A 14,614-nucleotide genomic window follows, 5' to 3' on the forward strand; every position below is an offset into this window, starting at 1 on the left:
GGTAGACCTATTAGTAGTGAGTTGCAGTAGTCGAAGGTTGTGAATATTAAGGATTGGAGAATGGTTCTGAATTCAGGTTGGTTTAGGAGTGGTTTTAGTCTCTTAAGTATTGAGAGTTTGTAGAATCCTACTTTGGTTTTCATGGTTATATGTTTTTTGAAGTTCATTTTTCAGGGTCGAGCCAAATCCCCAGGTCTTTTATGTTTTCACTTAGTTTGATCATGGATTTGTCAATTTGGATTGAGTCCCTGGGTTGGTTGTTGGCATTTTCTTTCAAGCAGTATACATTCGGTCTTTTCCATGTTAAGGCATAAATTCATGTGGTTTAGAGTAATATTAAGGCATAAATTCATGTGGTTTAGAGTAGTTTTTATTATGGTGAGATGGGTGGCGGCTAGTTTGAGGGCATTTTCAACGGAGCTTGTTACGGGGATGAGTTGTTGAATGTCATCTGCGTACATATAGTAAGTGATGTTGAATCTTGAAAGTAGGTGGCATAAGGGGAGTAAATAGATGTTGAAAAGTGTGGCAGATAGGGCTGAGTCCTGAGGTACTCCGGTTTCAAGAGGAATTAGTTCTGAGATTGAGTTGTTAATGTTTACTTGAAATTATCTGTTTTGAAGGAATGATTTGAACCAGTTTAAAGTTTTTTTCCAGTTAGGCCAATTTCAGATAATCTGTGGAGCAGTGTTTGATGGTCGACCGTATCAAAGGCTGCTGATTGGTCCAGTAGTATGAGGATGTATTGTTGTCCTTTGTTGAACCCTTTTAGTATTGTTAGGTTGAGAAGTAGTATTTCTGTGCTGTGGTATTTCAGGTATCCATGTTGTGTGAGGAATAGAATGTTGTTTATATCTAGATGTTTCAGGACCACCTTTTCTGTTAGTTTGGCCAGGAATGGTAAGTTTGAGATGGGGCGGTAGTTGTTGAGTTCAGTGGGGTCCAGGTTCTTTTTTTTTTTTAATAATGGGTTTGATTGTTGCCATTTTGAAGGTGTCTGGAAGATCACCTTCTTAGAGTGATTTGTTAATGATTACAGTGATGGCGGTGAAGGAGGAGAGAGGTCATTTTTGCAACGATACCTGCAGGGGAGAGGGTAGCCCGGCCCTGGGACACTGAGGTGAGGCTGCCCAGACCCCGACGCGCTGAAACCCCGCCCATCCGTGACGTCATCGACGCGGGACCTCGAGGCCCATAAGAATGGCCCAGCAGTATTGATTTCTCTGCGGTGAAGGAGGAGAGAAGTCATTTTTGCAACGATACCTGCAGGGGAGAGGGTAGCCCGGCCCTGGGACACTGAGGTGAGGCTGCCCAGACCCCGACGCGCTGAAACCCCGCCCATCCGTGACGTCATCGACGCGGGACCTCGAGGCCCATAAGAACGGCTTAGTAGCGGCGCTTGTCGTCGCCGGCGCTTGTCCTAAGCCGCGCTTCCTAAGGGGCGCGTGGCTTAGTGCGGCTTTGTGACGGATTTGAGAGGATGATAAGCTTATCTTTTACCTTCTAACTGTAAGTAATATTCTTATCTCCCCCTTCATCGTCAATAAGGAGCCAAGTTTAATAACTGTACTCAAGTGGGAGCCCAGTTAGGTTCTGGTTTGTTGAAATAATATTATGCCTCATACAGCGAGAAAAAGAAGAGCCAGGGAAAGAAGTGAGCCTGTCAGTAACCCTGGTACTTCAATAAAAGGACCTATGGACAACCACGTGCAACGAACTGTAAGATCGGATGAGGCGCAGGTGGAGAGACCTCTTGAATTTATTTCTGAGGCCTCTCCATCGGACCTATCAATATCTTTATCCCCGATCTTAAGGGATCCACCTGTAAATCCGGCAACATCTAGAGCCCATGAGCTTTGGAGGGAGAGCCCCCCTGCGGAAGTCGCTGGATTGGGGTCCTCACTAACAGGCCCGAAGCCCCTGGAATTGTCTGGGATGGAAAGCCCGGCGGTAGTCCATGTAGGACAGACCACCTCACTGAATGTGGAACAAGGGGGTTTACACCAGGATCAAGTAAAGACGGACAATCTTGTTCATTTGTCTAAACTATGTGTTCCCCAGATAAGTAAACCTGATGTAGTTACACTGGATGTAATAATGGAAGCTATAGTGAATTTACAAAATTCTGTAATAGCACAAGTAAATCCTGTGATAGAAGTAGTAAATAATTTACAATTGAATGTAAGAAATATAGAGATGGAAAAGGATAAAGAAATGAAAGAATTAGAAAAAGTTAAAGGAGATTTAGATAGTACAAAATTGGTACAAGAAGTAATGATAAAAGAAAATCAAATATTGCAAATGAAATTGGAGAATCTAGAAAACACCAATAGAAAGAGAAATCTCCGTTTTGTAAACTTTCCTATGCTGCCACACATATCACCTAAAGAGATGTTTAAAAAATATGTATTAGAAATATTAAAAATACCAGAAAATGCAGTACCTCCACTAGCTAAGAGTTATTACATTCCAGTGTACAAAAAAGGAATACAACAAGAAGAACAGCAGGGAGCACAGGTTATGGACAAGTTAGAAGCTTGTTTGGATGTCTCCAAAATTTTGGAAACATCAGATAGTGAAATGGTACAAAGTGCAACATTATTAACTACTTTTGTTTTTGAGACTGATCGTGATTGGGTGTTCTGTCTATTTTTCAAACATAGGTTAGAAGTATTTTTGACCTTAAAAATAAGAGTTTATCCTGATTTTTCAAAAATGACGCAAAAAAGGAGGCAGCAATTTCTTTTACTTAGGGCAAAGGTTGTCCAAATAGGGGCTAGCTTTAGCCTTAAGTACCCATGTAAGTGTTGTGTTGGATACAAGGGCAAGTCTTTTGTATTTTTTACCCCTCCTCAATTATCAATCTTTTTAAGTGATAAAAAACAAGTGGAAAACCTGGAAATGGAAACCCCATAGAGACCATGCGTTCAGTGAGCCCTATAAAGTGTATTGAGTACGTTGCATTGTACAAATTTGATATAATATTACTTTCCTAAATGTTTGTTAATTGACTCCTTATTATTTGAGGACTATAAAAATAGCATTGTGGATGTTTTCATATATGCTTTTTCCTAAAACAAGATTGTTCTTGTGTTTAAGATATGTAAAAATTTGAATAAATGATTACAGTGATGATTGATGCGATGGTGTGGTATAGTTCTTTTAAGGTTCGAGTTGGTATTTTATCAAGATCATGGCTTGCTGGGTTTAGAGTTTTGATTAGATTCTCAGTTTCAATGGATGATATCGTATCAAATGATGACCATGGAGTTATTTTAATGTTTGGTTGTATGATTTGGTTGGGTGTTTTATGTTTTCCGTAATTTTACATATTTTGTTTTTGAAGAAGATTGCTAGATCTTGGCTTAGATTTTTGTTTGTATGGGTATTAGTGTTGCTTTTGTCTGAGGTTAGGTTTTTTACTATGTTGAACAGGGTTTTTGGGTTGTTTGTGTAGTTTTGGATTTTTTCATTGTAGTAGTCTCTCTTAGCTTTGTTTATCAGGTTTTTGTATATTGCTAGGTAGGTTCGATATCTGGCTAGTGTCAGGGAGCATTTGTTTTTGCGCCATTCTTTTTCCTTTTTTCTGAGTGTTGATTTGGCTATTCTTAGATCTTTGTTGAACCATGGTTTTTCATTATTTCTTTTGTTGTTCTTTTTTGTTCTTTCCAGATTTAGATTGACTATTTTCATGGTAATTTTTTGCCAAGATTGTGTGGCGTTGTTTATGCTGGTAAGGTTTATGTCCTTTAATTGTTTTCCCAGTTCTTGTTGAAGTGGTTCTAGTGGGAATGGGGGTCTGTATTTGAAGGAGTATGGTTTGTTAGCTTCCTGGGTGAAGGTAGATGCAATTTTTGTCTTGCAGTTTGAGAGAGTGTTCGGACCATGGCATAGGCATGTAATTTATTGTGGGGTTTGATTGAAATGTATCATTGGTGAATATCAAGTCTGAGTGTCCTGCCTTGTGTGTTGGTTTTGTTTATTAGTTGCATGAAGTTGAGTGGTTAGGATATCTATCAGTGTTTGGGTGGGGTGGGGTGGGAAGGGGGAGTTTCATCAGCATGGAGATTGAGATCTCCTAATATGATTGTGGGTTTCTTGTTTTTGATGGAAGAAGTGAGGAACTCTATTAATGGAGAGATGTTCTCAAGTAGTTTGGGGGGACAGTAGATCAGTATTATTTGGAGCTTAGTAGAATCGAATAGGGCAAATTTCATATTGTTTGGGTAGTGAGTTAGGTATTAGTTTCATAGCAAGATATTTTTTGACTATTAGCATTATTCCGCCGCCTTTGCAGTTTATCCTGGGGATTGATAATATGTTGTATGTGCTATTGGCTAATTGGTTTGTTAATACATTGTCTATTTTTGAGCCATGTTTCAGTTATAGCAATGAAGTCAGGTTTTTGTTCTTGCAGCATATCTGTTATTAGCATGATTTTTTTTTGTGATGGATTGAGCGTTTGAGTATGAAGGTGAGGCATATCAGGTATTTTAACGTTTCATTGATGGATATATTAGGTTTTGTTGTCTCGTTAATGGGAGTTTTGAGGTCTCGTGAATCATCGTCAGTTTGAGTGGTTGAATGTTTGCGTATGCTCTCTTGGTTTTGGCTTTGTTTAAAATGTGAAGTTAGTATTCAAGGCGTGGTTCCGCGGGTTTGGCTGTCTGGTCGCACTCCTTAGGTGTATTGTTTCTTGCGTGTGGGTCCTGTGGGCTGTTTCTGTCCCTAGGGATTTATCGCTGTGTGTTTTGGTGTGGCTGATGTGTGGGTCTCTCTTCCGTGGTGGGTTCAGGGGTTGATGAGTGTCTGTGAAAGGAAATGTTGAGTCCTGCGGGATTCCGAGGGGTTGTGTTGAGTGCGTGTTGTGTCTCCTTGAAGGGAGGGCTGTTGCTCTGATGGTTTCCTCTTATGTATAGTGTTCAGGCGTCCGATGAGTGGTGGTGTTGAGGGTCGTTGGTTGTGGTCGTCGTGCTTGGGGGGGGGGGGGGGGGGGTGGTTGATCGTCCAGTGCGGGGTTGAAGGGGAAGTACCCTTTATCGTGGTGGGTGGTCAATTGTTTACGTACCGAGTGGGTGAATGGCTGTCGGCGTTGTGGGCTCGGTCGTCCGTCTGTCAGCGCACTTCAAGGAGGTGATGATCTAAGGCGTAGGTGAAGTCTCCTCAGCTTGGGTGGGGTCTCCTTCTGGGATGTCAGCAATTGGGTGATTGCTGGTTCGGTCAAATTGCTGCCTTGTCCTTCTTCGGGGTCGATTCCTCATAGCTGGGGGTAGGGGCCGGTTCTGGGGCCTAAGTTGAGCTCTGTACAAGGTTTGTGGTAGTGATGGTGGATAAGGGATCGCGCTGAGGGGCGTGCCAAGGGAACTTGTCAATACCAGATTAGTGGTGGGTTGTCTCTTTTTTTTTTTTTTTTTTTTTATTAACTGTTTGGTATCCCATCCAGTAGTAAAGTGTGCATTATGAATTTTCCAGTTTTAGTTGTGGGGCATCCTCTAACAAAGTTTCAAGATCACTCTGAATTACCAAAAGCAGTTTCTGTAAAAATGTTAAAGCTGGATGCCCCAGTCCTAGACAAGATAACTCATGAAACATTGAAATATGAATACTCAGTGTGAGATTTTTAGTAATGTTTATTATTGCTGTGTTTATGGGGGAAAAGACAGTAAGCTTCAGGTTTACCTGTTGCAGGAATCCGTAATCTGGGGGACCTTTTTTGTGCTCTTGAAGGCTGGTGGCATGATGGTTTTTGGCTGTTCGCTGCTGCAGAGCAACATCTCCTCTGCCAGGTCCCTGTTCAGCCCCAGATTGTGTGCATCGTCGTTGCAGCCTGCAATCGAGGCTCCCACCTTCCCTTGCCTGGCTTGCTTGCTCTCGATGATGTAGGCGCTCACTGAACATCCTTGCTGAAGAAGGGACAAGGATTGACCAGAGAAGAGTCTGGATCTGGGAGATCTGCTGAGGTAGCTAGAAGTGAAGGCAGGACCCTGTGAATCTCTCTTTGAGGGTATGGTCTGTAGAACCAGAGGTTGGATCCAGTAGCATACCAAGGCACAGGCACCTGGTTAAATAATTTGGGGTCACCTGAGAACATTAACCTGTGAGAAATCTGGAGTGCCATAGCAAAGCTGGAAGCTGCTGTCTCCTTTAAGGTAAACAATCTTATATTTGTGATGCTTGCTCTGCTGAACAAGTACAGAATGTAAACCATCTGACAGTGTCAAGTCCTACCGCTGGATTAAATATAGAGAGCTGCATGAAATACTACAGATGCAGAAAGTAGCTATTCCCTGCCATATACCAAGGATAAGATTATCAGAAGGGAACCTCTCCAACTTAAGAAAAGTATTGGAATATGTATATATGTATTTATTTATTTGTTTTATATACTGACATTCGATCAAGGTATCACATCGGTTTACATTGAACTGTTAAGTTAAATAAGATATAGGTTTCTTATTTTTAAAATATAACATAAGAACTTTCTTACAATATGATTTAAGAACAGTGATAACATGATGGTGTAACTATACATTGACAGCATAGCTGAGAAACTTACATAATAACTTATAGATTTACATACTAAATAAATTCCCGTACGTAGAAAAAGCGGGAGGGTGTACATTAATGAAATAACTTACAAACTTCGAAACATGCCGCTTTTGGCGGAAATTAATGCAGTGCATTCATGGTGATTCTGAGAGTGGGGTAATATTGTTCTGATGGGTAGTGGTTAGGACTCTGGAGGAAAAGCTTTTTTGAAAGAGCCATGTTTTCAGCTGCTTTTTAAATATTTGAGTCGCGGGTTCGGCTCCGAGTTGTGATGGAAGGCTGTTACAGAGAGATGGTCCTGCCACTGATAGGGTGCGTTCCTGGACAGGTGTACAGTTTTAGGGGAGGGGATTGGGAGGAGTCTGGAGTTAGTGGAACGTCATTTCCTTTGGGGGGGGGTGTACAAATGAAGGGATGTATTTAGCCAGTCCATGTTGTCGTCGTTCAGTTTTTTTGTGGATGAGTGTTAGTTTTGTATTGGATTCTGAAGGTGATGGGTAGCCAGTGTAAGTCCTTGAGGATGGGCGTGATGTGGTCAGAAAATGCTGAAGGAACCCCTTTTGTGAAGGGCTGGGAAGTGACTTTACTTGTTTTTGTATTAGAGCCTGATAGAAACTGGGAGCTGAAATTGTTTCTCAAGAAAAAAGACTAAATATTTTGTAACCAGAGTATTTGACTTTTTTTCTAGACTTCTGGACCACACAAACTACACAAAAATAAGCACATTGATTTATGAGCAGATGTCCATTAAAAATCTATGCAAGTTTAAAAAAAGAAAGCATAATTAGGCATTAAGTAAAAGCTGGCAACGCTCAAACTGCTGCAGAGCATTTCATCTCATGCAAAATGTATTTATTTAAAATCATTTATTGCCCACCTATATCAGAACCACTGTGCTAGGTGAATTACAATATTAGAATTATACAAATTTCATGGTACAGACACACAGTTACATATAAAATATATCAGACATCTCCAAAAGAAGGCATAAATGGAGAGTTCTCTCTCACGGCCGAACATGTATTTTTTTTTTCCACCCAAAGCATTTGAAAGCTTTCTTTAAGAATAAGTTTAAAACCGTAGCCATTGATCCCTCACTAAAGTTGTGCTAGTCTGACCAGTATTCCTGGTGGTGGGTATTTGTTTTCCCTATATGTTGAGGATTTGTTCCTGCTAATTCTGTCTTGCCTAATTTTGTGTTTCCCTTCTCCTTAAGTGTATGTGTGTTGGGTTTGTGTGTGGGGTATTTTATTTTTTTTTGCCTAATTTATTTTATCTGTTTCTTTTGGTTTAACTTATTTTTCTTCTTACTCTGACTTGGAGATGGGCATTTTGATATATCGAATCAAATTTCTCACTTGCCTGTTCAACGCTAGCTCAAGGCAGGTTATAAAGATAAAATAGTAACACAGATAAAATGGATGCATAAAAGAACCTGACAAATATAACATGGATAACTTTCTGGCATTTTACTATGTTTCTCATAAACATGCAAATATCATGAAATAGAATTAATAAAGCTGCAAGAACAAAGCATCATGAAACCAAAGAATGGCAGTGAGCGACTGGCTTGTAAATCCCACAGCTCCTCTTCCTCCTGAAATGAAATGTATATTGGTTTTATTTTGTTTAAGCCTGGATAATTTAGTCTTACTAAGTTTATAAAATTCAAATGGAATGATCCTGGCTGCATGATTTTCTTATGGGTATTGGAGGATTGCGTTTGGAGGCAGACTGCATGGATACAACTAAGATATAATCCACCTCTCGGCTTGTTCAAATATTGGTGTTTACTGTTTTGTTCTTTAGCTTTATTTGAAAACTAAAAAGCTCTGCATACTTCACTAATGTAAATCATATTAGATTTAATAATGTAATGTTTGTTAGCTTGGTTTCTGCTTACGTTCTGCTGAGTGATGTTTGATATTGTTTGGTGGAGAAGAGGGCATGTGCTCTAAATAAGTAATATATATATATATAATTATTTTTTTTTACAGTTATATCACTTTTTATTTTTTACATTATGGTATGATATAACATCAATTGTGATTATAGGTGTATATTATTTATTTATATACCGATAGTCGTTGGGAACATCTCATCGGTTAACAAGAAACAAATGCAGCAACAGGCTTTACAATGAACAAATGAACTTGCAAATGAAACTTAATGTGTTGAGGGAGGGGACTAACAGCAAAAGACTGTTAATAAGCAATTAAATGCTTATTAAAAAAGAAACAAAATATGTGCAATATATTGTTTTCTCTTTAGACCGAATAAATTGGAATATTTCTCTTGGCGATCCACGTGCAGGGTATGAGCCATGAGCTAAGGACAGGCTGTGATACAGAACTGATACATGAGGGGGGAGGGAGTTAACTTCCTGCCTTCAGACACCTTTGGGGTCAGATGAAATGGTTAGAGCTGAAGTGAAAGGTTTAAGCCTCCTTCCAAAAAAGAAACAGACCTGCTCTGCAGGCGAGATCCTTCTAAGAAGAAGGGGGGAAAGGTTCATTTTGTCTCTGTTAGCCTAAGAGAATCCATGTGGGATTTTTTTTCACTCTGCTCCTCTGTGCAGCAGCTCTCATTCTCTATGTTTCCTGATGTATAGTGCCCTGGAATCTTTTGTAGGTGGTGATATTTATTGGTCCAGAAATGATGCGAGACTACAGAGGTCTCTCCTCCACAAATTCCAGAGTTTAATGCTGACTCGCTTACTGGTAAGTTGTGACCTTACTGCCATAGTTAAAGAATGCTAATCACAGGAGATATGCTGTCAAACGAGCATAGGTCACTGGAATGAAAGGAAAAGCAGAAACTCAATAAAAGCATTTAAAAAGTATACCAGTCTATTCCATCGTTAAGACTGTTATGGTTATGAGGTGTCGGAGTGGATTCTTGAGTACTGAGGTGATGGCCACTCCCACGGGGAGGAGCCCCGTGAGGAACTGCAGTACTAGGCTAGACTCTATACACGCAGACACAGAGAAGTTGTATTTATTGTACAGCTAGATGGTACTGCCCGAGGAGCGGGCAGCAGTGAAGGTAGCCCAGCAGAAGTAGTTCAAGGGTCCTCAGCAGAGGAGACCAGTCTCACACTTGGGTAGGTGATAGGCAGCGCGGTGTAGCAGGGACAGATCCCGAATGTAGACACAGAGCGCTGAAGGTGAGAGACTGAAAGGGTTAGTACTCACTGAAGCAGAAAGCTGTAAAGTTGAAGGTCCTGCAGGCAGAAGTTGTTCAGTGGCAGGCACAAGATTAGGGAGAGCAGGCCCTCGAGAAGCGAGTACCCGGTATACCAAGATAGGTACCTGAAATAGAGCAGAAGGGCCCCCGAGGAGCGGGTACCCAGGTTAAAGAAGAATTGACCGGAAGGACAGAGAGAGCTTCCTGCGGCAGAGCAGCTTAGACTGGAGGCAATCCAATCCTTACTAACTCACAAGCCGATACAGAAAAAAGTGTGGGAGAGCCGGCGAGTGCCGGCTCTCCTGACACGTGCACAGGCCACTCTCCTGGGTGCACAATTTAGTATCTGCCCGCATGCAAATGAGGGCCCGCGGTAAAAAGAGGCACTAGGGACACTACCACGTCCCTAGCGCCTCCTTTTTGACAGGAGCGGTGGCTGTCAGCGAGTTTGATAGCCGGTGCTCAATTTTGCCGGCGTCTGTTCTCAAACCCGCTGACAGCCACTGGTTTGGAAAAAGGACGCTGGCATAGAGAGTCATCTTCTGGGCCGCCGGCCGATTTAAAATTTTTTTTTTAAAAATTTTAATTTTGGGGCCTCCAACTTAATATCGCTATGATATTAAGTCGGAGGGTGTACAAAAAAGCAGTTTTTTCTGCCCACTTCCCCCGGCGCCAGCAGAAGTTAACACCAATCTTTGGGCAGGCATTAATTTCTGAAAGTAAAATGTGAGGCTTCGCTGCACATTTTGCTTTCTGGATCGCGTGGGAATAACTAATAGGGCCATCAACATGCATTTGCATGTTGTGGGCGCTATTAGTTTCGGGGGGGTTGGTCGCGTGTTTTCAATGCGCTGTTACCCTTACTGTATAAGGGGTAAAGCTAGTGCAGCAAATGCGCGGCCCGTCAGTTTGTTAGCAAACGAAGGGCAGGCTAAATACCAGGATGTGATGATGTCACTTAGAGGGGATGCCCCCGAGGTTCCCGCCATGACCTGGATGGCTTGCACGCACGCACCCTAGGAGGCCCTCAGGAATATCATGGGGAGCACAGTCGCCGTTGCCGACCTGGGGATACCTGAGAGAGTGGCATGAAGATGCGGCAGCAGCCATCTTCCCAAGGCTTGAGGAGAGAGAAGGAAGAAAGGTGAGGCACAGAGCTCGAAGCCGTCTGAGACCGGACGTAACAAAGACCACTAGGTACTGTGGATTTTAATGTAAAAATCCAATAATAATCTCATCTGTTAAGTAATACTTATATTCTGCCTCTCTGTGGAGGGAGGGGAGCATGTTCTAATGCATAAAAAGATGCTTTTTCCAAATGTGCATTGAATATAGGTGTATGCTTGATAAACAGTTCAATCCATTAAGTCAAGAACGTATTTTAAACGCCACATCGTCTATTTCAAAGACATTTGTAAAGGTTGCCTCCTTTCATTTCACATGGGGAAACCTTGCCAAACCTTTTTAATTTCTTCAAAGTGACCAGAGTAATAGATTGGGGAGCTAGAGTAGATGTGGCCTATCTCAGTTCCAGTAATGCCTATGATGCTGTTTAATACTACTACTTATCCCTTCTATAACGCTACTCAAATACCACATTAAAACTATATTTCCCCAGCAGAATTCTTTGCTCCTCTGGTCAACATCTTGAAATACCTGCTCCACGCCATAACGGGCCTAACCCTGTGGAACTTGCTACCCTTGCATCTTCGAAGCATTGACAATCCAAAGGAATTTAGGAGAACCATTAAGACCACCACCTTTAAGAGCACTTTCTAGGATTTTCTTCCTTGACATTCGAGCACAAGATCTACCCCAGTTGTGTCCATTCAGTGGCCTGGACCCTAACTCCCATGACAAGAACCTGTTCAAACATATGTTTTATCTTTGACTATGTTTTGCTTTTATCTATGTATGTATGTGTTTATTTGTAAACCATCCTAAATGTTTGGAGGCTGTGGGATATAAATGAGTTTAAATAAAATATAAGTAATACTGCACAAATAAGAGACCGTCCCTTCTCCATAGAGTTTGCAGAGCTGTTACAAATAGAAGACTGGTGAACAAGCTTGCCAGAAGAAATATTATAAGCTGGGTGATAAGTTGGTTGTGGCACAGGGCTCTGGAAAATGGTAGTTAATGAAGTCCATTATTGGGAAGGAATTTTTGGTTGCATAAAGGGACATGTAATACACTTCTGCTGTAGAAACTTAGAGGTCCATATTCAAAAGCATATAGCCAGCTAACTCAGAAGCTAGCAGACTAAATGAATATTTGGGCGCACATCCAGCTAAAATCTAAGTTTGGTGGCTAGAATTTAGCTGGATAGTTTAGGGGCATTCTGGAGGCAGAAGAGTTAGCCCGCTAAGGCCTGGATTTATCAAAATGCACTAAATATTGCCTGCGATAGAAAAAGGGGTGTGTTTTATGGTAACAGGCAGTTTAACACAATTTGTGCTAATATGGTGTTTCTTACATACAACCACTGTGGGGGGACCATGTTTTGAGAGAGAGAACCTAGCCATAATACCCTCACCCTAGATAGGTATTTATATCTCTATGGGAGGCCCACTAGTAACTCGAGGTGAGGTTTAGGTATTAGTGTAGGGGGTTAGGGGACACTTTGACATTCAATGTGAGATGTACGAACAGAACAGTGATCTCTTGTGAACATTTGATGACCTTCGGAGTGAGGAAACTCACCCAAAGATGAGATTGATGCAATGTTCTCTCAACCTAGCTTGATGGACTCTCTACCTGGGTAACATCAAACTAGGTTGAGAGAACATTGCAACAATCTATATATCGAGATCAAGATCTCTAGATCTCGCTAAATTTGCTCTCCAGCTGTCTCTGAATATTGACCTCTAAACATTCTCAGGATCTCAAGGTGGCCAAACAGGAATAGCCAGAAGACTGCTTGGGTACATAGGGAGAGGAATAGTCAACAGAAAGAAGAAAAAAAAAAAAGGTGATTGTGCCCCTGTATAAGAACCTAGTGTTATGGTTTTGAGGTGTTGGATTCTTGGGTACTGCAGTGATGGCCACTCCCACGGGGAGGAGCCCCATGAGGAATCGCAGTACTAGGCTAGAATCTATACACGCAGACACAGAGAATTCGTATTTATTATACAACTTGGTGGTACTGCCCAGGGACGGCAGCAGTGAGGTAACCCAGTAGAAGTAGTCCATGGGTCCTCAGCAGAGGAGACCAATCCCACGCTCAGATAGTTGGTAGGCTGCACAAGATGATAGAGAAGTCCCGGATGCAGACTCGCAGCACAGAAGCTGGAGGTGAGACAGATTGACAAGGTTAGTTACTCACTGAAGTAGGTAGCTGTAATGATGAAGATCCTGACAGGCAGAAGTAGTCGAACTGTAGGCACCAAGGTAGGGAGAGCAGGCCCTCGAGGAGTGAGTACCTGGTATCCCAGATAGGTACCTGAAAGAAGCATGAAGGCCCCCGAGGAGCGGGTGCCCAGGTTAGAGATGAATAACCCCAAAGGGCAGAGAGAGAGCTTCCAGCGGCAGAGCAGCTTAGACCAGAGGCATTCCAATCCTTGCTACTCGATTTGTTAGCAAACGAAGGGCAGGCTAAATACCCGGATGTCTTACATCACTCGGGACGCCCCCGAGGTTCCCACCATGACATGGATAAAGACGGTGGCATGCACGCGCACACCCTAGGAGGCCCTCAGGAAATCCATGGCGAACACAGTCGCCGTTGCCATTCTGGGGACACCGGAGAGAGCGGCACGAAGACGCGGCAGCAGACATCTTCCCAAGGCTTGAGGAGAGAGAAGGAAGAAAGGTGAGGCACAGATGTTGCGTCCGTCAGTCTCAGACGGCTTCAACACCTAGGGAGACATCATTTGGAATACAGTGTACAGTTCTGCAGACTGCACCCTTATAAAAGGCTGTAAAGTGGATGGGTGTGGTCTAAAATGTTTACTGGTCTTCCATATAAAGCACATGGGGGACAGACTTAAAGATCTAAGCATGTCTACCCTAAAGGAAAGATGGGATAAGGGAGATATGATAGACACATTTAAATACCTCCAAAGTATCAATGCACAGCAGATGGACCTCTTTAAATAGAAAGGAGGCTCTGGAACAATGGATCATGGGATGAGGGGGCAGACTCGAGAGTAATCTAGGAAATATTTATTTACAAAAAGAGTGGTAAATGCATGGATCAGCCTCCCAGTAGAGATGGTGGAAACCCAGCATCTGAATTCAAGAAAGCATGAGACAGGCACAGGGAATCTGAGGGAATGGTAAGGATTGTAGAGCTGAGCAGTTGGTATGCATGGGCAGACTGGATGGGTCATATGTCCCATTTTTTGCAATCCTATTTTTAGGATTTAAAGTAGGGTTGCCCAGCTCTGGTCCTCAAGGTCCACAAACTGGTTTGTTTTTCAGAATATCCTTAATAAATATGCATGAGAGATCTGCATGAAGTTGAGGCAGTTTGATTTCAGTTTATCTCATGCATATCAATGGGGTGAATCTGAAAGCATGGCAGGTACATGGCTGACAAGGACTGGAGTTGGGCAACTAATATTGGGCAACGTATGGTTGGTGACAGTTAATGACCACAAAGAAGAACAGAGTTTTATAAGAATGTCACTTAATAAAGTTATAGATCCATCAGTAACCTATAAAAGGATGACAGATGGCCAAGGTGAAGGTAGAAAGAGAGTGGAAAACAGTTTGGGAATCTTGGAAGGGAGACTGAAGAGAGGTATATGAGTTGTGCTCACTGTATAGAGGGATGTAGGCATAGAATGTGTTCTGTGTTACTCTGGAGGGAATTCTGCGCCCAAAAACCAAGTTCTGCATGCTTTATATTGGTCAGAATGACACAATATACATGACA

The 14,614-nt window shown here is 42.1% G+C and overlaps 1 protein-coding gene across 10 annotated transcripts in view; it reads left to right on the forward strand.

Moving 5' to 3' along the window:
- RAB27A (RAB27A, member RAS oncogene family) overlaps nucleotides 1–14,614 on the forward strand; it is a 189,653-nt gene that overhangs the window by 91,985 nt on the left and 83,054 nt on the right. Inside the window, exon 1 of one of the 10 annotated variants that reach the window (XM_029575051.1) lies at nucleotides 1,365–1,509. The exons of the other annotated variants lie outside the window; for them this stretch is intronic. The gene's annotated coding sequence lies outside the window, so the exon portion shown is untranslated. Of the gene's footprint in view, nucleotides 1–1,364; nucleotides 1,510–14,614 lie in introns of those variants that run through there. 10 annotated transcript variants of the gene reach the window in all.

The sequence above is a fragment of the Rhinatrema bivittatum genome, chromosome 13 (genome assembly GCF_901001135.1).
Source record: "Rhinatrema bivittatum chromosome 13, aRhiBiv1.1, whole genome shotgun sequence".
NCBI lineage: Eukaryota > Metazoa > Chordata > Amphibia > Gymnophiona > Rhinatrematidae > Rhinatrema > Rhinatrema bivittatum.